The sequence below is a fragment of the Nyctereutes procyonoides genome, unplaced genomic scaffold (genome assembly GCF_905146905.1).
Source record: "Nyctereutes procyonoides isolate TBG_1078 unplaced genomic scaffold, NYPRO_anot_genome, whole genome shotgun sequence".
NCBI lineage: Eukaryota > Metazoa > Chordata > Mammalia > Carnivora > Canidae > Nyctereutes > Nyctereutes procyonoides.
In genome coordinates this window covers 4,184,902-4,206,565 of record NW_026575159.1, presented here as the reverse complement: position 1 = coordinate 4,206,565, position 21,664 = coordinate 4,184,902, and the positions used below count along the sequence as shown (strand labels likewise).

The following is a 21,664-nucleotide window of genomic DNA, read 5'->3' as shown; positions in this document are numbered from 1 at the left end:
TGGGGAAGGGGGCGGGGCGAGCGGAGCGAGCGGGGCGAGCTTGGCGGCTGGCGGCGTTCCGGGACTCTGAGGACGCCGTGACTTAAGAGCCGGAAGGTGAAGTCCGCCCAGGACGAGGTGACTTTTTTTTACCAGGGATTTTTAGCAAATGCGGGTTGTTTTTTTTGTTTTTGTTTTTGTTTTTTTAATATGCGCCACTCCGGCTTTTCATTTTTTCCTACATAGGTGTATTCGTTTTCTTCCCACTCCCTAACCTTGTTCTCTTCATGCTCTGCTGCAATGTCACATCTGCTCCAGTCCTTTATTTGCCAGCTTTCCTCTTTCCGTAATGGGATTTGCTTTCCATTTTTCTTTTAGAATGTCCGACTAAACTGATGCACTCCAAACATTTGTTTAAATCTCTTTGAGAGACTAAGCGGGATTCTGCATTTACGCATTATGTTTGTGTGGCCGAGGACTGAGTAAATAAAGGTTCACGTGAAGTCTTCTTGGCAACCTGGATCACCGTCTGCCATGCTAGATTTGAAAACTCGTAAGACCAGCCAACATGTAAATCCTTATAAATAAGTGAATGAATGAAATACGGAATAAATGTACAAATGAGACCGTCCCAGTCCCTGCACTTCGCTCCTCCTCTGCCACTTCACGGCGGGGAGCCTCCTTTCCCACCCTCACCCACCAAGCTATTTGCTTTCTGGAACCATTAGACCTAGTCTACTAGAGCTAGGGAGACGTGTCTGGAGTAGAAGAAAAGAAATTTAAATTCATATGCATATATTTAATATTTGAAACGATGGAAACATAAAATTGTAAAGGGAATATGTAAAATGAGGAAAGAAGGCTAAAAATCTCTACATTATAGCCATAGTTAAGGAACAATGAAGAGGCAATCAAGATAGGGAGAAAGGAGGGTCATATCCCACAAGCCAAGGGAGTAGAGTTTAAAAAAGAAAAAGGAACTATCAATAGCATCAGCCACATAAGGACAGAAAAGACTATTGAGCTTAGAAACTTGGACTCGATTCTGAATGAGCTTCATTCTCTGCAAACTTAACAGACCTTTTAGAAATTCTTCATTCAAAAAAAATTAAAAACCTTCCACTCAGAAATTCATGTATTCTAATGCTTCAAGAAAACAATAGAATGAACACGAACTCTATCAGACAGATTTGAACCCAAACTCCAATATTTAGTAGCTGGTTGACTTTTGGAATGTGTATCTCTGAGCATCCCATTTGCTCGTGTATAAAAAGAAGCTAATTATAGTTATATAAAAAGAAAAATACCTACTTTGAATTGTTATCAAAATTAAAAGAGATATTGCATGGCACTCCCATGGAGGTACCAGTCCTTTGGCTATAAATACTACTTATATGCTGATGAATCCCAAATTCTCCTCTGAGGCCCAGTTCTGCTTTCTTGACATATTCACTTAGATAGCTAATACACATCTCCAAGTTAACATATCCCAGACAGAATTCTGGATTCCTTCCACCGCACCCCCCAAATAGGCTTCCCCACTGCAGTTGATGAAACTATCCACTTAGTTGCACAAACTAAAATTCTAGGAGGTATTGTCGATTCTCCACCTCCTATATGTAGCCTGTCAGTAAATACTGTATTGTACTTCCAAAACTTTTTCCAAGTCTACTTGCATCTCCACTGGTACTACTTCAGTCTAAGCCACAACCACCTCTCACCTTACTGACTGTAATAGCCTCTTAACTATGTTAGTTTCATTCTAGCTGTGTAAAATCTATTTTCTTTTTTTTTAATTTTTTTTATTTATTTATGATAGAGAGAGAGGCAGAGGGAGAAGCAGGCTCCATGCACCAGGAGCCCGATGTGGGATTCGATTCCGGGTCTCCAGGATCGCGCCCTGGGCCAAAGGCAGGCAGTAAACCGCTGTGCCACCCAGGGATCCCCTAAAATCTATTTTCTATATTAGTAGCCCTACTGTCTTAAAAAAAAAAAAATCATACCCCAGAAGTCCTTTGCTTATGGCTCTCAAATGACTCCCCCAGGCAATGAAAGTATACTCTAAACACTACCACAGTTTATAGGGCTTTACTCAGTGTGGCTCTCTCCTACATCTCTCACCTCATCTACTATTCTTTCTTCACTAAACCCCAGCCATTCTCGCCTACTTACTATTCCTCAAACATTCCAAACTCTTCTCTGCCTTGGGTCTGGCATTTGCCCAATATCCCTTTTCCTGGAATATTCCTCTCATAGCTTTAAGTTGCTGTCTTATTTTTGTCTCTTATATCTCAGTTTTATTTAAAACTATCTACTTACAGGGAGGCCTTTCTTGACTATCCAATAACAAGTGACTCCTAGTTAATGCCTATTACATCATTATAACACTTACCGCTTTGATTTTTTTTTGTTTACTTATTTTCTATATTTTTGATTGTTATATAAATTCCTTGAGAGTATGGACTTTGTCATTTTAGCCTTGGAACATCCAACCTAGTAAAGCACCTGGCATACGGTAAATGTTTGTTGAATGAGTGAATTAGATACTCAAAAAACAACAACTTGAATTTGTGATTATTAGGATAATATTTCATAGTAGTGCACATATGAACTTTACTCCTTGGTTATGGATAGGATGTTCTCTTTTTATATCTGATATTTTCCTAAAAATTATAAACACAGTTGGGACCATACCAATTCATTTTACATCTCCCAGCTCCTTACCACGGTATGTGGCATATGTATATGTGACATACATCTACAAATTAATATTTGTAGACTAAACTAAATTGTTTATGCCTAACATTTTGTTGGATTTTTTGAGTAGGTGAAAGCTCAACAAAATGTCTTTTAAATACAATGGATATTAACAGTTAGAACTAATTAAGAGAGTAAATATTCTCTAGTCATTTCAACTAAATGCCCTTGTGAATGAATAGCTGCTAGTGTCTCTCAGGCACTAAACTATGTCACTATGTTAAAGGAGGTCATTTTTAGGATCTCTGACCTGGAAACTTGAATGATTTTATTTTAGAATTAGAAGGTATTTATGAATCATTAAAACTGTACTTTTCAAACCTTTTTTGCCTGCAAACTATATTAAGGAATACATTTGACATTACACAGTATGTGTCCATATATATAAAACTGAAACAAAATTTACAGACTATGATGCGTGTATATTTTCTATTCAAATTGAGTCGATTTCCTTTTTTTTTTTTTTTTATAAAAACTAGTTGCAACCCATTAGTGGGGTAATTGCCATACTTTGAAAAACTAATGAACTTTGTATATGTTTTCTAATCTGAGGCCCTGATGTGATATGGTTTACTCAACTTTTTCCACTAGTAGGACAAAGGATGTGATATGATTTACTCAGCTTTTTCCACTAGTAGGACAATGCATATGAAGAAGATAAGCTGTTTAAATCTTAGATAAAAGGTGAAATACTTACAGGAAAAATATATTTAAGTAGATTTTTTTTTTTTTTTTAACAACAGTACTTTCTGAATCGGGGGAAGTGACTGTGTTTACATATTGTAACATTTCAGATGTCTAATAAAACTTGCCCTCCTCCGGAACACTCAGGAAAAAAACTGGTATGTAAGTGACAAAAATTCTTTTCTCTTCTTTATTCTATTTTATGATGTAATTATAAATGTAAATAAAAAATGTCTTCCATAGATAAAACCATAACCCTGAGAACATAAACATCCTACTTTCTATAAATCTACCTTTATAGAATATTTTCAAAATTTTCTGTTATAGAATATTTTCAAAATTTTCTCTCTCACCTTCACTCCTTTGAAAAAGTATTCGTTCATGTATGTTAAAAATATTTAATCCAGTTTCTCTGATTGAACACTGCCCAGTATTGGTGACAAATATCAAGGAAATATCCAAGCAGCCAAATATTAAATTATGCCATGTTAGACACCATGGGAAATAACTGTCTCATTTAATGATCTCAGTAGATCAATGAAAAAGGCACATGAATGTGATCTGTGACTTGCTTTTTTTTATATAACACTCACGATTTTCATTTTTTTACAAGCTCATGTTTGAATAATTAGAACAATAATACATCAGAATGAACTAGTCAGAAAGGAATAACTTTGAATAAGCCTACACTTTCTTTGAGGTAGAATAAGCTTTATCAAGCTAGATTGGCCTATGAAGCTCTTTGAAGTGCTTCTCTTTTATGATCAAACTTTACTTAATTCAATTAATAACTTCAGATATTATGAAAGACTAAAGCAACTTCTTATATGTAATAAACCTTATGGCATTTATAAAATGGACATCATACAACAGGACCGCGTAATGCCCTTTGAATTGATTTTGCAGTATCCAACATCATCATCATTTATTTAGAATCTACTATCTCCTTTGTTCCGTCTTAATCATACTGAATTAAAATATCCCATAATATATAGCATAGTTTATAACCTCTATTTACTGTGACAATTATCCATGAAAGTAAATTGGTCTCACTACAAGTCTCATATAAAATTTATTATAGCTTTTAAATCATGTTATTGTTTCTAATTAGTGAATCATAGCCATAAATCCCTTTGTATTTAAGGGAAAATATTGCTTATTTCATCTTCATTCCATGTCAATAGATTTTCACTGTGACACATTCACATTTGGAAGGAAGTTTTCCTTAGAGTTTTATTTACCAAAAGCCAGATTAACATGAAGTTGTTTTAGGAACCTTCTGAACATTGTTTATTACATTTTTAAAAGATTATGTAATTTAATATGTCCCAGCCTCCAAACACAAGAGTCTATACCCCCTTTGCTGGCCCAACTGTAGCATTTAGGCACTTCTAGTTTTTCCAACTTTGCCATCATTTGCAATATATGTCTTAATATGTGCCAGAAGTTCATTTCACATCCAATTATATTATTTTAGAAAGCAAAGGAGAGTCTCTGGGAAACATTTCCAGTGAGATCACTTTGGTTCTTTCACAGTAGAATTCACAAACTGATAATTACCCCTCTGTGCCATAGTTGTAACATTGAACAGGAAAGTACATCCAGAAAGAGTACACCCAGAATTTCTCCCACATGAGCAATCAATTAGAGTTGTTTCTTTTTAAGATTTATAACCATACTTAAAAGTCCACATTTTCAAATGATACTTATTTAATTTCCCCAAAGTGCATATTCTGTTCTCATACATACATCTGTATATATGTAGAAGTCTTTGTGCAAAAATGTATTTTTGTAAATATCCCTTTTGGGTACCAAACATCCAGGAGTCTCTGTAAACTATTACAGTAACCTGATGGTCTCGGGAACCCATCTAGATTCCATTTTCTACTATAGAAGTATAACCTAATTCTTTACTTTAAAAATGTTCAAAAAAGTATTCACAATAAATAACTTTCATTATGGGTAAGCTCACACAAAAATATACTGAATATTGGGGTGTCTGGGTGGCTCAGTCAGTTAAGCATCTGCTTTCAGCTCAGGTTGTAGTCTCAGGGTCCTAGGATCCAGAGCCCATGTGGGGCTCCCTGCTTCATAAAACTTCCCAGTAGGGAGTCAGCTTCTCCTTCTCCCTCTGTGCCTCCCCCTTCCCCACTTGTGTACATTCTCTCTTTCTCTCTCTAAATAAAATATTTTAAAAATATACTGAATATCAACTTATACATTTTTTAAGTACATGTTATTCTGTTACAAATTAAATTTTCATTTTTCTACAGTGTCTCTTCTTGATTTGTTAGCATCATTCTAGCTGCAAGTGGCTTAAGTTGTTCATTCAGACCTATAGTTTTGATGTACCTTACCCTTGCCATCAGGCCACAATATCATTTACTTTACTGGTCATCTTTTTCTTTCCATGGTCATGCCAACCACTCTTGGTTAGAATTCACTTAAATGCCAATAGCAATACTGAGACAACATGTCCATCTTATTTTTCAGATCATAAATCATATGCTTTTTTGCATGTAGGAGGGCTTAGTCAACCCCTTAAATTTGTTTGGAAAAAAGACTGGTTTCCCAGCAGAATTTTGCTAAGAAAACTGTCCACCCCCTAAGTCCATTCTACCAACCTCATCCATCTCTATCTCATAGTGTGGAAGCACCATGATCTCAAATGTTTTTTAAACATAATTTTTAAAAATTGTAGTTAAAATTCTTTTTTTTTAAAGATGTTATTTATTTGAGAGTAAGAAAGAAGGAGAGAGCATGAGCAGGGCAAGGGGGAAAGGGAGAAGCAAACTCCCCCCTGAACGGGGAGCCCGACTCAAGACTCAATCCCAGGACCCTGAGATCATGACCTGACATGAAGGCAGACATTAAACTGACTAAGCCACCCAGTTGTCCCTAAAATTCTTTTTTTTAAATTGAAGTGTACTTAGCATAGTATTATATATTAGTTTCAGGTGTACAATGCAATGATTCAACAATTCCATACAGTACTTCGTGCTCATCATAAGCAGTGCATTTATGTGCAAAATGGACCAGGAACACTGCTGGAAGGTTCTGTCCTTGACCCCTGGAGTTTGGTGAGATCCATAGTCACAAAGAGCTTTGAAACTTATTTCCCAGATTGTATGTTATGGGGTTCGGATGTTTGCCTTTACCAGGTAACCGGGATGGGGAGATAGGGGTTCACTAACTCTTCTCTGGGGAGAGGCCTGTGCTGTCACTTATTTACTGGGTGACTGGGCAAGTTTCTTAACCTTTCTGAGCCTGTTTCCTTATCTGTGAAATGTGTCTAATATTTGTATCTACCTTATAAGGCTGTTGTAAAGATGAAAAAAAGGAATGTAAATATAAGTGGCAGATAGTGTTGTTAATATCACTGATAATAAAACTGTTTACAAAGGGAAAAAAAATAAACAGTGCATTCTTAATCCCCTTTATTTCATACATCCCCCTACTCACCACCTCTCTGGGAGTCACCTGTTTATTCTCTGTATTTAAGAGTCTGCCTTTTTATTTGTTTCCGTTTTTCTTTGTTTTGTTGCTTAGATTCCACGTATTAGTGAAATCATAAGGTATTTGTTTTTCTTTGCCTTATTTCACTTAGAATTATATCCTCTAGGTCCATCTATGTTGTTGGGAACGGCAAGATCTCATTCTTTTTTTATGGCTCAGTAATATTGCATTGTGCATATATACCACATAAATCTTCTTTATCCATTTATCTATGGATGGATACTTGACTTGCTTCCATACTTTGATTATTGTAAATAATGCTGCAATAGGGGTCCATATATCTTTTCGAATTAGTGTTTTTGCTGTCTTTGTGTAAATAGTAGTGGAATTACTGGATTATATGGATTATAATATTGGATTATGATATTATAATATGGATTATACTGGATTATAATTTTTTGAGGAACTTCCATACTGTTTTCCACAGTGGATGCATCAATTTACATTCCTACCAACAGTACACAGGGGTTCCTTTTTCTTCACATCCTCACCAGCAGTTGTTATTTCCTGTCTTTGAGTTTAACCATGCTGATAGGTGTAAGGTCATATCTCCTTGTGGTTCTTTATCTTAAAACTGTGAGGTAAGGAACAGTATAAGTGAGCTTCAAAAGCTGCCACTCAGTTCAAATTTCTGTCACTTCACTAGAAATTGATCAATATAGTATTTTAACTTCCTTCTACCATTATGGTTCCATTACAGATTCTTTTCCATCTTTTAATAATGGGCTTGAGCATTTCTGTGGGTGGGGTGGGAACCACAACAGTCAGAAGGGAGTGATTCCAATTGATGTAGTTTTTCTAGCAATAGAGAAATGAAATATTAAAAATAACCTCAGTCTAATCTTGAGAAAACATCGGACAAACCCAGATTGAGAGTCATTCTATGAGAATAACTGACCAGTACTCATCAGAGAGTGGCAGTGACACTATATAATCCTCTCCTAAGCTTTTAGGCAAATGCTTAGTGTTAAATGCCCATGGACAGATTCTAATGTCATATATGTAGTGAAATTAAGTGCACAGACTTAAGAGTTATAAAAAAGTTCCCAAAGTACTTTGTATTAGTTATAAATTGTATATACCATGTCATAGAGGGCATGGAGTTTCATTACATTCCGAGCAATGGATAATTTGCCAGCATACGTGTACATTACTCTCTTCTACAGAACCTGCTGGGTTTTAATCTGAGGTTGCTCATTCTAGCTATGTGGTTAAGCAATTTGAGCAAATTATCTTAACTTCATTGAATCCTAGTTCCCTATATGTCAAATAAGCATATTAATACTTGCTGATTATAACAAGGATTATAAGTAATAAACACTGGAATTTATCACACAGAGTCTGGCATGTGGTACAATAATAGTATTATATACCAATTATTGAGTACTTACTGTGTACTTGGCACTTTACAAATTGCTCTTTGTAGATTATTTCAAACAACAATCCCATTTTACAGATGAAGTAACAGTTTAGAGAGGTTAAATAATTTCCCCCAAACACATTATTATGTAATGTCCTTCACATAGTAGGATTTTATTCAAAAAAAAAAATAGCTTTGTCATCTGGGTACTCCTGGAAGGGAAAGCTTGGGGAGGGAAAGCTTTCAGACCACAATGCATATTTGATGCCTGTGAAACAAAAGAGAGTAGGAAGCTGGATTGGACAGAAATAGCCTCACACCGTGATTTAGATCTGACAAAGTATCAGCCAAATTCAATGAGAAAAGCTCCTGAGCAAAGACTTCCCATTAGAGAAGTCCTATACTGGGTAGAAATGGCCAGGCCCTAGAACCCTCACAATGTTCAGTCATTGAGGAAGGTACCTGGAGGAGCATGACCCCAGCTCAGAAGCTGAGATGAATTTTGAAGCCTTTAAGAGCTGGAAGCTGGCTGGTGCACTCCTTGCAATTAAATAGCAAGTTCTTTCTTGAAGGGAGATTCTAACAGAGCACCTCCCTAGCTGCCACAGTAGCATTATTATTATTATTCCATCCTGGGTGTAATCTTCCATTTTTGGAAGCAGGTCTCATATGGAAATTTTATTTCAACTCCACAGAATGTTGTTCTCCGGTGTGTGATTAATAGCTCGGCAGTGGTTGCTTTGCATTGAAGAAAAGACATAGTAGATTATAGATAGCTCAAAGAGACTTGAAAATTTGCTTATTTTTTTATGAGACACTAATCAGTAATTATCCATTCTTTTCTTGGGATGGGAATTAATGCTACTACCATTGATAAATTATCTAGGATTTCATATTTCTTTTTTCAGTCAGATTCCAAATATATACAAATAATTTAGAATTTTTAAACATCTTTCCAAGAATAATAGTATAACTCTGTAAAATGGCAGCATTTCTAAAATTCTTTTTTTTAAAGATTTTACTTATCCACAAGAGACACAGAAAGAGAGAGGCAGAGGGAGGAAAAGCAGGCTCTGTGCAGGGAGCCTGATATGGGACTCGATCCCAGGACTCCAGGATCAAGCCCTGAGCCAAAGGCAGACGCTTAACCGCTGAGCCACCCAGGTGTCCCACATTTCTAAAATTCCTTAAGATCTCCATGAAATACTAGAAAATTCCAAAGATACTGCCCTCACAATGCACCTTGATAATTCACTGGATAGCTGCTGTACTATCATTGGTGATTGCTTATTAATAAACTTAAGCAAGGCCAAATTTTGTTAATATTTCCCCCCCCCAAAAAAAAAAAAAACAGAAAATTGATTACAGGTCTGAAGTGTGAATGGTACATAAATCCAAAGACCCTCACTGTCAACCCATACTTCTCCCTACTGAATACCAAGGCAGTCCTAGTCAGCATTTGCTGTGCTGCACAGATGCCCTGTAGAAAGGAAGGTATGGGGGCTCCATATCTTGGGTTGCCAGAATGAATACTTTGATGAAAGCAGTACCTAATGGAAGAAGGCAGAGTGCTTCCCAGACTCAAATGAATAGCAAAGTTATTGAAGGATTGTACCTTTTAAAGAATTAAAGCAACTCTTCAGTATTGGTGAACAAAACTTTGGCAGTTATTTTCCGGGAACATTTATGTGACACAAGCTATGAATCTCAATGCAAAAACTCAGGTGTGCAAGAACAAAATTTGCATTTTTGTAAGATTCAATTTCTATTTGAAGTACCTTCTTGGAGGAAGACAAAAATTTAATCTCAGGTTCAAATTTGCCCCCACCTTGCTGCCTTCTCTTTTTTCAAGGCTACTCTGACTTGTGTGAAAGTGGTGTGTAGAATATTGAACAAACCATATGGCAGAGTCACTGATTGTGGTAGTAGCCTTTAAGATGGTCCCCAATGGAAGGGAGAAGAAATGTGTGGGAAATATCAGAAAGTGAGACAGAACATAAAGACTCCTAACTCTGGGAAACGAACTAGGGGTGGTGGAAGGGGAGGAGGGCGGGGGGTAGGGGTGAATGGGTGACGGGCACTGAGGGGGCACTTGACAGGATGAGCACTGGGTGTTATTCTGTATGTTGGTAAATTGAACACCAATAAAAAATAAATTCATTAAAAAAAAAAGATGGTCCCCAATGATTTTCACCTCCTAATTAGCACACCCTATATGGTCCACCTACATTGAATAGGGGTGAACTGTGTTATCAGTAAGATATTTCAGGAATGATGAAGTGCAACTTTTGAAGCTGTCATAAAAGACTTTGTAGCTTCTGCCTTGCTCTCTTTTAGCTTACTCATTCTGAGGAAGAAAGCTCCCATGTCATGAAGACAATCATGCATGTTTACAGAGAGATCCATGTAGTGAGGAACTGAGGTCTCCTACAACTTGCAAGCCATGTGAGTGACATATTTTAGTACTGGTCCTCTCATCCCCAGTCAAGACTTCAGATCCAGCTGACATTGTGACTGCAATGATACATGGTTAGCCAGAACAACTCAGCTGAGCAGCTGAGCTGTTGCCAAATTCCCGACTCACAGAAACTGTGTCAGATAACAATTGTTTATTATGGCTTTAAGCTGCCAGTTTTGGGAATGAAGTGCTATACGACAATAGATAACTAATACTCCAAACAATCAGAAAGGATGCAGAAACTGGCTTATTGCTCATGCAGCATCCTGGAGCCTCCTCTGCTATCGTAAGCATTATCCTTTAGTTTGGGGAGGGTAGGTGATTCTGGGTAAATGGCTATTTATCAGTGAATGCAAAGTACTTTAATAACTTACCAACCAGTACAGCCATATCAGTTATACATCAGTTATGCTTATGTATATCCTGATGAGTTTTGAAAAACAAACCCAGAAAAATGAGGTTCCTGACTTCCCAGTTTTCTTTCCTGACACTCTCTCCATGAGACAGGAGGGTGGAGGAGGGTGAGGCAAGGGTCTGGAGGAGGGTGAGGCAAGTTTCACTCTCAGAGAGATGGGCAGAGAAAGAGAATATCACTTCTTACTTTAAGATTGTTATCCTACTGCCTCGTCTCTAGAGAAATTGACCACTAAAGAACAGTTATATTGGCTGGGATGTGATTATTTCATCAAAGTTCAATAGGCTCTAATTAATAGCTCTTTGTTCTGATTCCATGATGCTAAAGCAACACTTTGGTTTGCTTTTCTGAGGACGTAGATACCTTGAAAAGGGTATTTTCCTCACAAAGCCAATATATTCTACTTCATATTTTGTATCTCTTTCCTAGAGAGACCTCCTTGCCTGACTTTCCCAGATCAGGATTAGGTGCCCTGCTCATATGCTCCAGTATTTCCTCTCCTTGTAGCACTTACCCCACTGTATTATAATCCTTATATATCATCATTTGTGTCTATCACTAGAGTCTAAGCTCCATTCAACATCTGTGCGTCATGTTCATGAACTGTCCCAAGAGACTCAATAATTATTTGTGGAAAGACAGAAGCTTCATTAGACCAATGCTCACTGATTTGGGGCTTTATGAACCAGTAAAATTTCCAGGAAAAAGGTAAAGGAGCCAATATAAGTTGCCAACTTTTTATTTTGCTAAGTGAGGACATTAAAAGTAATAACTGCAATTTAGCTTCCCATAATTTCATCTTAAAATTACTATTTTAACAGCAAAGGAGAGTCATAGGGTTCAATAAGAATAGTTTCTGAAAAGGAATAAATTTAACTTCTTTACCAGAGATCAATGACAGCTTCTACTTGAATTGGCACCACATGGCAGACATATTTAAGAATGGCTGAAAACTTCTTAAATCCCTTCCTACTCTCAGATAAGTCAGTTTGAAATAATAACTCAGCTATTTTCAAAGTGGCAACTTCTAGATTTTTTTTTTTTTTTTTTTTTTTTTTTTTTTTTTTAAGAAACACTCCCGGGACACCTGGATGGCTCAGCGGTTAAGCATCTGCCTTCATCTCAGGGCGTGATCCTGGAGTCCCGGGATCGAGTCCCACATCGAGCTCCCTGCATGGAGCCTGCTTCTCCCTCTGCCTATGTCCCTGCCTTTCTCTCTCTCTGTCTCCCTCTCTCTCTCTCTCTCTCAGTGTGTCTCTCATGAATAAATAAAATCTTTAAAAAAAGAAAAAGAAACAATCCCAAATAGCTAAAAGTTGGTTTCCTATTCTTATCATCTGTGTCTTTAAAGAAAAAAAAGTCACTGAACATCTTGGCACATGATTCTCAGCTGGGACTTACTATCCTCTTCAAGATTTTTTACTCTTTCCCAAAAAAAATCCCTGAAGGAGTGAACATACTAGAAAGTAGGAAAAGTAGGAACTATTATAATTTTGTTTGTCTTTAAAACATGTTTGGGGAAGGGTTGCTCCAGTCTGATGTAAGAAGAAAAATAAAATTATAGTCGAAGTATCGCATGACGCAAAACATTTCTGGCAAATTTATGTTGAATATAGCTCTTGTCTCATAAATTCAACAAAATTCATTTTGATTAAGTTTTACACTAAAGCAACATAAATATTATTTGTATTTCACTTTACAAATCACAAAAATTCTTGACAGAACAGTGGATATCTAAAGAACATTTTTATTAGAACTGGAACAGAAGGTACTTATCTGCAAATACGTGTGGTATCGACAAATGGCAAAGACAATAAAGAAAACACAGAAGCTATGTTTCTATTCTAAATGTCACTTATTTTGAGAACCCATGGGATAAATTACAGCAGCCTTGGGAAAGCAGAGACATTAAAATTAGGAGATGGAAAAGATGAAATCAGTGATGATGTAATCTAGACCCCTGATGACACAGGAGACTCCCTTAAAGATTATGCCTGCATGCTGTGTCTTTTGTAATGCTTCAGGCAAGGAGAGGTTTCTGAATCTGACTTGTGCCTTCACAAATCTGCTTTTTTCTTATTTTTATTTTGCTTTGTATTACAACTTTCTTGCTGTCCTGAGGCAGAAAAAAGTGAAAAAGGCCTTAATATTCTGGTTTTAGTCCATTTTTTCCTACAATAGTACACTAAATAGAATACTGAAAATAAAAGTATATTATTTTCTGCTATAAAACAATTTCACAAGTAAATTTCACAGCTAAAGTCCAGCCTCTCAATAAAGTAGTAGATCAAACAATATCCATATGCAGGAATAAAACTTAGAAATCTTATGTATTATATAGATCTCTATATATTGTAAACTTTCAAGATGAATTATGTTTTTTTTTTACAGAGTGTTTTTTTGCCTCATCAGAATTATTTGAAAATAAAAGAATAAAACATTTAACTCTGGTTTGACGTACATAACATGTATAATCTGATTTGTGCAAAGTAATCTATTTTAATGTATTGGTTGTCTCAATTATGATGCCACATAATATATTAATTCAAGGAACAACTGAGTAGCCAGAAATGGCATTTATGATTATTATCATTAATCTAGCCTGATTCAGTATATGTAGAGTGCATAAGAAGTCACACTTACACTATATATTTTTTAAAATGTAAGCTGGTCTTGCAGGTTTTCATTTAATTCATAAATAGCTAATAATACTTTTAACCATTAATCTTGAACAAAAGTTTTCCCATTCTAAAAATGCTAGGAAATGAAAAAAGAATGCTGTTGATAATATCAATTATTTATATCATTTATATCATGATAAGAGTTAAATATTTTTAAACTATCAGAAGCTAACTTTGGTTTATCAGTTAAAGCACAGCTATAATTGTCAGTATAATATCATTAAGTAGATACTTTGGTGTCAGCACAAACAAGATTATCAACCTAAGCTGCATGCTAAACACAATTAGCCAAATTAAACCAAAGTTCAACCAAAGTACACTGGTCTGATTCTGAGTGTTCTTTTCTAAAGTTTCAGATTACAGTCACTTTAGAGCAGTTACATGAGTTAACTTAAATATATAAATTTTTCTTAATTAGAAAAGAATTTTTTTTATGATTTGAGTAGGGGGGGGAGTACATATTACTCAAAGTATAAGAACTTTCTATTGAAAGCAGAGCTTCTGAAAAATGTCTTTGAATTACCAGTGGACAAACCTCTGAGGAAACCATTGTTTCTGAAGAAATTGTTACTAAGGGATAGAACTCAAATGAAATTGTAAGGATACAAATAATGATCTGAATAAAATCACTGAATACATGACACAAATATACAGACATGCCATTTCTCACAGTTACTGCCAAAAAAGAAATTCAATTAAATTGTTTTTTTCAAGTGCAGTTTATATATTAAAACAGTGATATTCCTTGGAATTCTAAAATTTTGACTTGATTTCTGACTTTACCAATTGTTCCTAACATGACCTGGCATAAGTTCTTTATTATCTCATTTGCTAGAAGATAATACCTACCTCAAAGGGCTATTAAAAAGATTAAATGTGAAAATGGCTATGAAGGCATAGCACAATACCTGACATGAATAAAATAAAACTTTAAGGGTTAAAAATAATCACTGTAATGAAGTCATCATTTCACGGACTGCTTCTGTTTTCTTTTCCATTTATCATTCAACTCTAGTACAGGATGATCTAGCAAACTATGTAATATTTCCTTGGTGACAGTTAAATAGAAGCCTGATGTAGATTTGAAAATATATCTTGGAAGAAGCAGAGATAATTCCTATTTGTTGCATTTTTATTCACACTTTACAAATCCATCTATTTTAAATTCATAAACTCAGCAAGCAGTTGTCTTAAATTTCAGCCAGAAATCCAGGAAGCCCAAATGGTTTCTTCAGTTTATAAAATAAGCAACTGCCTACTCTAAACTAACCTGTCTATGAGGATGTGGAATGCAATGATATTATAATCACATCTGTTCTCACATCTCTTCCCCCACATAATCTAAAACCAAACCTCTTTTACCCGTAAAAAACACTACTAAAAAACCCTGGTAACAAAAAGTTTTTTCTTCTGTCTCTGAAATTTCTCTTTAATGTTTTTAGGGAAAAAGCCAAGATAGAAGTGTCATTTAACATAATTTTCTTTTTTTTCAGCTTTAAAAGAAAATAAAAACTGTTACCAAGAAAGGAACATATGTGATATTTTAATGGGGGCTAAGATAAGGCTAGTTCAAATAGTTTGTGTGTTCGAATCTAATTTATTTCTTCCAGCCCATCACTCATTCCAACCCCATTCCTTAATACTTCTCTACACAGGATATAAAATAATAGATAAGGATGCAAGAATTGGCTTCATGTAGTTGAAAATATAACTGTAATATTTAAATATCATAAACATTAACTTCTGGGAAACTTTTCCTGTGACACAGGTTCTACTCTCATACATTCTACTCTCATAATGCAAATCTTCAAGTAACATCACCAGGGAATCATATTGACATATCGGTCAATTGTGGGAATGTCTCTCCGTTGAAAAATAAGACTAAGATGTTTCCTATAACTCCCCTGATTTAGAATTTTAATTTATGCATGTGAAGAAAGCTCAAGAACAGGAGGAGAGACATATATTCTTTATACTTTTCACAACTCTCCACTTCATTTGGGATACCTGTCAGTTATTCCACTTTGTTTGGAGTGTCTATTTTGTTTGGAGCATCCGGGCTAGGAATAAAAAGAGACTTTTTGAGCCCTTATCAAGATAACTGAAAAAGTAAAGCAAATGTGTTAGGCAATTTGCTTGTTTGTCGATCTCTTCTTTTTTTTTTTTTTTAAGATTTTATTTTTTTTATTATTAATGAGAGATACAGAGAGAGGGGCAGAGACAGAGAAGCAGGCTCCATGCAGGGAGCCTGGCACAGGACTCGATCCCAGGTCTCCAGGATCACACCCTGGGTTGAAGGCAGGCACCAAGCCTCTGAGCCACCCAGGCTATCCAATCTCTTCTCTCCTCCCACATCCCTGCCAGGGAGTATCAGGTCACATGACAGCTCCCAAACACAGCCTACAGCTGATTGGATCAATTGTAGGTACTTGACTCAAGCTGAGCCAATCATTCATCTTCCAAGCTTTTGGAATTGGAATTTAGAAATTCTCCTTGGCAACTTTGGACCATTTAGGGAGATCACAGAAAGCCGACCCTGGAGTGATCACGTTTGGGCTTGCATAAGTGAAACCCAGAAATCTCCATAGAACAAGAAAATATTGTTTTAGGTACATAAAAAAGTAAAGACATGAGAATCCTTTGGCCCTGGAGGGAGAGAATAGAATGAAATCAACAGCCTTAGATCTTGATGGCATTGTTTCCTTGTTCCAGTCTCTCAAAAAACTTGCCCCTGAGTTTTTAAAATAGTGTTTTATCCTTTAAATGAATTTTCCATCATTACTCAGCTAGTTTGAGTCTTTATTCCTTACAACTAATGACTAAGGTAGGAAGTAACCCTAGTCTCACTTGAAAACAAAGTTTCATAGAAATATATTCTTAAACAGTTACTATATAATTAACTTAGTAAGATATAGATATCAATTTGGATCTTTTTATTTTTAAAAAGTTAGGACACACATTAGTATAAACATGCCAAAGATGTAAATTTCATAAATCAAGCCATTACCATAATGTGAAAATAAGAGAGGTATTGTTTGATCATACAAAAAAAAAACTATTATGGAGTCCAACTTTACATTTAAAAGTTTTTTTATAATGAATTTTATATGTAAATGAAATATATAAGTCTTGACTGTTTTCCATCTCTCTTACCCTTTGTTATAATCTTAGATTTCCCTTTTTGTATTAATTCAATTTTTATTTTCATCAAATATATGTACGTACTTTATATGGAGGTAAATTTCACTAAAAGACTTAACACCAATCGAACACTGAATTCTTCTACATATATGTTTCCCAAATCGAACACTGAATTCTTCTAAATATATGTTTCCCCCTGCTTTTTCTATATTTCTGAATAATATAGTTTACTGCTGTCTCAGTAGAGCAATGTTATCTCTGCCAATGCTTCTTTTCCCCTTTGCCCATCCTTTCTATATCGGGTTTACTTTATTCAAACACCCAAATACATTTGCCATCGTAGGTCAAGTAGGACAGAGAGATCCTTCCTTCTCTACAATCTTTAATTTTTTCCTGGAATTAGCAACTACTTAAAGTTTTCATTTGCCAGTTTTTATTATTAGTTTGTCTAAATTTACTGTAGTGTCCAATACTGTTTTATGAGAGCTCAATAGTCAATTTCTTCTTCCTCTTCTTTTATTTCTCTTCTATGCCTTGTTCCAATCTGGACTGTTCTCTACACATTTCAGTTCTGGGGAATTTCCTTGTGTAATTCTTTAGATGATTTCATTTCCTTTATTTTCTTGTTTGAAAGTTAGATCTTTTGTTGGATCCTTTATTTTTTTCATTTCTTCTTTCCCATCTCCTTGATCTTTTTGTTCTACTATCTGGGAAATATCTTCAATATTATCTTCCAAATTTTCTATTAAATTAGTCTTTTTGGCTATCTTATTTTTCATTTCCAAGTCTTCATTGTCCTCTGTTCTTTTTTTTTTTAAATAGTATGTTGTTCTTGTTTTAGCTATCAATCATTATCTGTTATCTCTCTGAGAATATTCCTTAAAGTATGTTCTCCTTTCAGTGTCTCTATTTTCTCTAGGTATTTTATTTTCTCTTTTTCTTTTCTAATGTATGTCTTTCATGTAGAAGATTTTACTCAAATGTCTTGTGATACTTAGCTGTGTGTTTCATATTTAAATATAAGATACCAGAATGCTATATGGAAATACTATGTGTTTGTGATGAATAGGATGCCTGCTTTCTTTTTCCTTAAATTAGGATCTGTCAGTGTCAGTTTCATTAGGTCTTTTTTTTGAGGTCATTTGGTTCTCCAGAGAAGTGTTCTCTTATTCTCCTACCAGTTTGAGTGTATGTCTTAACACCTCTATTCTAGGAACAGGATAGGGAAGGGGGGCCAGAGTCCTACCAATCAGTATAAAAATTGGACTTTGGTTTCAGCCTCATTTCCCATCCCATACCTCACACTGATTAGTGTCCATGGTCCAAAGCCTTTGGATGTAGTAATTTATCTAGAAGCTAAAACATTGATTCCTCCAAACTATAAGTAGGGAGAAAATAGGGAGGGAATTATTTATCTTAGGAGTAGTAGACAAAATCTGAGGATCTAGCTACTTTCAACCATTTTCCTTGTTTTTAGCATTGAGTACATTTTGCCATTCAGTACATTGTGCCTCAATATCCTAAACATTTCCAGGTTTCTGTAGGGCAAATATACTAAAAAGAAAAAAAGGAAGAAAGAGGAAAAAAAGGCAAAAAGCATGGTTTTTACAGATAACTTCCTATGTAGGCACTCATGTTATAGCTTCCTTTACTGAACACCACTAGCCAGCTGCTTTCCATTTCCCAGAGAATTCTGTTGAAATCTCTCATCATCTTTATCTCCCTTTATATTTTTTTTTGTTGTTCTTTTTTTTTTTTTTTTTTTTTAAAAAGGACTTTATGTATCTTTTTATTTTATTTTATTTATGATAGTCATACAGAGAGAGAGAGAGAGGCAGAGACACAGGCAGAGGGAGAAGCAGGCTCCATGCACCGGGAGCCCGACGTGGGATTCGATCCCGGGTCTCCAGGATCGCGCCCTGGGCCAAAGGCAGGCGCCAAACCGCTGCGCCACCCAGGGATCCCCTGTTGTTCTTTTTTATGTTGTTGTTGTTCTCTTTCTATTCCTTTACTTACTGGGGCTTCAGGAGAATGAGGAAATATAGGCATATTTAATCAGAAGTTTTCTCCCTTCATGTATAAATTTAGATTCCCTTCTAAAAGATGTTTCTGCTCATTGCTCTTGCCAGGTCCTGAGTTTTTCCCCAGGGTAAAATATTTTAGGGATTTCAACATGAAAAAAAAAAAAAAGGCCTAGCATGAAAAATTTTCCTGAATTTACATAGAGAAATTTCAATTATAATGTTCTATAGTTTTCCTTAACAAAAAGCATCATACTAGCCAATAGGAGAAAGTGCACTATAATAGTGGTAGCCACAGTTGGCAGCATTGTGAATTTTTAGGCAGTGAACACACTGCCTCAATGAGTGGAACAATGATTCAGTTAATATGATCAAGCTGAGTGATGGAGCTTGAGGGACATCCCTAGAGAAGGAGAATGCCATGTGTTTGCCACTGATCCTATCAGTGTGCTCTGCACTTTAAACTGCAGTCTTAAAAAAGTACAGAATTTTAGTTCACCATAGTCCCTTTTCACCACCAGAAGTCACCTGAACTTTTTAAACTTTGGCCAGAACTTTCAAATTACTTTATCAGAGTCTGAGGAAAGTCTGGTTATAAACTATATGCTAAGTAATACCAGATTGGTTAGCAAAATAGCTTAGTCAAGTTTACCAAATGAGTATGTCCTTTCTTAATTTCGCCCTGCTTCTGCTGCCTTATCATGGATGCAACCATTCTGTGGTCCTTGAAAAAAGCATTGTGCAACTGTGAGCTTAGGCCTATGTCATTCTTGTAGACAAACTCTTACACCTGAGGTGATTTTTTGAGTCTCCCAAATCCTCATGCACTTAAATTTTCACCTGCCATTCTCTTTTCTAGGTGTCACATAATGTAATTAAATGGCCACTGAATGAAGAATGAAGAAGCCATATTTTCTAAATTTCCCAGAGTTGTGTGACTCAAACAACAGATATATGAAAATGCCCTGTAAATTATAAAGAAATCTGTATAATCCATTCAACCATTTTTTTTTATTTATTTATGATAGGCACACAGAGAGAGAGAGGCAGAGACACAGGCAGAGGGAGAAGCAGGCTCCATGCACCGGGAGCCCGACGTGGGATTCGATGCAGGGTCTCCAGGATCGCGCCCTGGGCCAAAGGCAGGCGCCAAACCGCTGCGCCACCCAGGGATCCCCATTCAACCATTTTTAGTTTTTCAGGGAATGCTGACTGACAATTCTGTTTAAGGAATGAGCGTTTTAAACTTTGAGATAAAAAGAATTTCAGTGGATGAATTTGATGGACCTCACATTTAATTAAGATATTATGATTTCAGAATAGAAAAATACCATAAGGCCTTTTCCAAATTATGCATTTTTCTTGTAACTAACTATAGTGTTTGTTATGGGCTGAATTGTGCCTCCCACCCTAAATTTATATTTTTGAAGCTCAAACTCCACTACCTCAGAATGTGACTTTTAGAGATAGGATCTTTAAAGAGGTAATTAAATTAAAATAGATTTGTTAGGGTGGACCCTGTAAGGCAATGACTGGTGTTCTTACAAGAATGGGAGGTTAGAACACAAGATCATGTGAAAACAGGGAGAAGAACACAACACACAAGCAAGGAGAGAGGCCAATCTCTCTCCTTGTTTAGAGGAAACAACCCTACAGACACCTGATTTTGGACTCTAGAATTATGAGAAAATAAACTTCTGCTGTTTAAGCCACCCTGTCTGTGGCATTTTGTTATGTGAGCCCTAGAAAACAAATACACTGCTTTAGTGTTAAAAAAAAAAAAAAAAAAAAAAAAAGTCAGTCAGTGGCACATGTTGTCCCAGGATACCATGTATTCCTTCCTAGAAATTTCACTAATTGAAAGATTATTGGGCAGCCTGGGTGGCTCAGCGGTTTAGCTCCGCCTTCAGCCCAAGGCGTGATCCTGAAGACCTGGGATTGAGTCCCAGGTCGGGCTCCCTGCGTGGAGCCTGCTTCTCCCTCTGCCTGTGTCTCTGCCTCTCTCTGTCTCTCTCTCTCTCTCTCATGAATAAGTAAATAAAAATCTTTAAAAAATTATTTCTTAGAAACAGAAAAGATTGCCGATGTTGTTAATTTAATGTTATATTTCACATTATTCCTGATTGCGTTTATTTTTTTTTAAAGATTTTATTTATTCATGAGAGACACAGAGAGAGAGAGAGCAGAAACACGGGCAGAGGTAGAAGCAGGCTCCATGCAGGGAACCCAATGTGGGACTCGATCCTAGGACCCTGGGATGACGGCCCTGAGCCGAAGGCAGACGCTCAACCTATACCTCTTGAATAAAACTGCTATATAGTCAGTAGTGCATTCAGTAGCATCATTGGAGTACCTGTGTGATTAGCTTTGTTTTTTTGTTTTACCAGATGAAATTTACTAGGCTAAAAGCTCAAATACAGCTAGTATATGAGCCATTCTTCTGGGAAATGTATATGTTTATATACTTATATATATTTATATATAAATTATGTATACACATGTATAATTTACATATGTATATAACTTGCATGTGTATATATGTGCATACATTTTTATATATACATGTATATAGAGTCAGTAAATTAGAAAGTTCTAGGTGGGAGATACAAACTTAGAAGTCACTATCTTTGAAAAATAGTGTTTCTCATTTAT

The 21,664-nt window shown here is 35.9% G+C and overlaps 1 long non-coding RNA gene across 4 annotated transcripts in view; it reads left to right on the top strand.

Moving 5' to 3' along the window:
* The first annotated feature begins 18 nt into the window (after positions 1-18).
* Positions 19-21,664, top strand: part of LOC129502465 (uncharacterized) — a 127,479-nt gene continuing 105,833 nt past the window's right edge. For 2 of the 4 annotated variants that reach the window (XR_008662970.1, XR_008662973.1), the window contains exons 1-2: positions 19-117; positions 3,531-3,578. This is a non-coding gene — a long non-coding RNA (uncharacterized LOC129502465). Of the gene's footprint in view, positions 118-3,479; positions 3,579-21,664 lie in introns of all 4 variants that reach the window. The other 2 variants (XR_008662971.1, XR_008662972.1) reach the window with 1 other exon arrangement.